The sequence below is a fragment of the Eumetopias jubatus genome, unplaced genomic scaffold, assembly GCF_037043125.1.
Source record: "Eumetopias jubatus isolate StellerSeaLion01/CBP00866 unplaced genomic scaffold, mEumJub1_p1.0 scaffold_13, whole genome shotgun sequence".
Lineage (NCBI taxonomy): Eukaryota > Metazoa > Chordata > Mammalia > Carnivora > Otariidae > Eumetopias > Eumetopias jubatus.
In genome coordinates, this window is record NW_028274819.1 from 2,575,863 (window position 1) to 2,578,753 (window position 2,891).

Here is a 2,891-nt window from a genome sequence, read left to right on the forward strand (position 1 = left end):
CCCTGGTCTCTACTGGGACCTGCCCTACAGGCTCCTCTGATGAAAGGTGATGCCCGGAGGCACCAGGCTGAGTTGCAGGACCCCTGGGACACCCTGACATCATGGCGGCTTGAAATCACAGGAGCGGGGCTGGGCACCCCACACCCAACCCTGAGAAGTGAAGGCTGACAATCCCCCCGGCCAGGCCCATGACGTCTTAACTCCCAAAGAGACACCAAGCAGCACTGTCCTCGCTTCAGAGATGCTGGCCTGGGGGTATACCTGTCAGGTTCATGTCCGTCTCATCCACCTAGGGGGCTCTTGCTGTTCTAGGATATTCTGTACACATCAGCTGGAGCCAGGGGCTCCCAGCACTTGCCCCTGAGAGCTCCTTGTAGATCCCAGGGCAGAAGCCTTGACTGTGCGCCAAATAGAGGCTGGGAGGAGCCAGCTAGAACCTTCCAGATGTCCCAGTGACAATGTGGGGTATAGGGCCATCTGATGGCCCACTCCCACCAAGGGAGGGGTTCACCCCAAGCAGGTGTGGGGGCAGGGGTCTGAACCTCTGCTCCTTGGGCTGGAGCACAGCTGAGCGGGCCAGGTACATGCCGTCTCAAGCTCCCTGCAACCATCAGAATTCTGTGGGCGTCCAAGGCCTTCTCTGGGACCCACGCCTTGTTGTGATGTGGACCCGGAAGCCGGGAGTCTTTGGAGTAGAGTTCAAGCGGCCTTGCTCTGATGCACATCAGTTTACAGAGGAACAGAGGGAAACTGCCAGTCTGATAAACAGGAAGGGCAAGGTGAGGTGTTTTCTTTTGGTTTCCTTTTATTACAAAGGGCAGACATTTTGTCCTTTCTGAGGAAGGGAACTTCTCAGAACCATAGGGTTTGGCAGAGGCCCTTAAGCTGTGTGTGGCTTGGAAAGCTTTCATTTTCCAGGGAATCTGGGACTCTCAGCCAAGAGGGAAAGTTTGATCTCTTCTTCAGCTATCCCTCCTTCCCTCTCCCCCTTCCATGTCCTTCCTTCCCCCATTTTCCCCCTCCCTCCACCCCGTCTCTTCTGTTCTCCCCTCCCTTTCCCCACCCTCCACCCCTTCTGCTGGTGTTTACTGAGCACCTAACAGTCCTCTGCCCGAAATAGGGAATATCGAATTAGAATATGGCTCCTGATGCCCATGCTCATCTGAGCTTGCAAACAGGTGAGTATGCCTGCGGAGTAGGCTAGCATCAGATTAGGATTTAGAGATGACTGAGGTCAAATCCAGGGAACTCAGAGACTGGCCCAGTGGAGTAGACTATGTGTGTGCACGGGGTCGGGGAGGGAGTTGAGGCACACAGAGGTGATGTAGGGCAGGTCATGAGCTGAGATGTAGAGCGTGGAGGTGTGGGATGGTTTTCTTCCTTCTTCTTTCCTTCATCCTTGGCAAGGAGTTGGGGATGCCTTGAGGAGGAGGAGGAGTGATGGTGAAGAAGATGGTGATAGTGATAATCGTGATGATGATGATGGTGATGATGGTGATGGTGATGATGGTGATGGTGGTGATGATGATGATGGTGATGGTGGTGATGATGATGATGGTGGTGGTGGTGATGATGATGATGGTGATGGTGGTGATTGTGATGATGGTGATGGTGGTGATGATGATGATGGTGATGGTGGTGATGATGATGATGATGATGGTGGTGGTGGTGATGATGGTGATGATGGTGGTGGTGATGATGGTGATGGTGGTGATGATGATGATGGTGATGGTGGTGATGATGATGATGGTGATGATGATGATGGTGATGATGGTGATGGTGGTGATGTTGATGGTGGTGATGTTGATGATGGTGATGGTGATGATGGTGATGATGGTGATGGTGGTGATGGTGATGATGGTGATGGTGATGATGGTGATGGTGGTGATGATGATGATGGTGGTGGTGATGATGATGATGGTGGTGGTGATGATGATGATGGTGATGCTGATGATGGTGGTGGTGATGATGGTGGTGGTGGTGATGATGATGATGATGGTGATGGTGGTGATGATGATGATGGTGATGGTGGTGATGATGATGATAGTGGTGGTGATGCTGGTGATAGTGGTGATGATGATGATGATGGTGATGGTGGTGATGATGATGATGGTGATGATCGTGATGATGATGATGGTGATGATGGTGATGGTGGTGATGTTGATGATAATGGTGATGGTGATGATGGTGATGATGGTGATGGTGATGATGGTGATGGTGGTGATGATGATGATGGTGATGATGGTGATGATGATGATGGTGATGGTGGTGATGATGGTGATGGTGGTGATGATGATGATGGTGATGATCGTGATGATGACGATGGTGATGATGGTGATGATGGTGATGGTGGTGATGTTGATGATAATGGTGATGGTGATGATGGTGATGATGGTGATGGTGACGATGATGATGGTGGTGATGGTGACGATGATGATGGTGATGATGGTGACGATGGTGATGGTGATGATGTTGATGATGATGATGGTGTTGGTGATGATGGTGATGGTGATGGTGATGATGGTGATGGTGATGATGTAATGGAGAAACAGAAAGGGTGCCATGTCAGGTCCCTGGTGCAAGGTGGCATCAGTGACCCTAGGGTCTCCTGGAGGCCTTGTGGGACCCACAAGGGTCCTCTTAGCATGGCAGCTGGGACCATATTTAACCTTGAAAATCTGCTCTTCCTGCTTCATGGTTTCTGGCCAGCCCTGGTCCCAGCCCAGCCCTGGGAGCCAATCTCCATTCTGCCGTCAGTTTATCCCACTTTACCCCCAAATGTGATGCTAATGGTGGAATTTCAGACCCCATGAGGGTCAGTGGAGACAATGTTTTAGAGCAGGGAATAACCCCATCCTCAATTCTGTTCCAGGAATGCTGCCCTATGACGG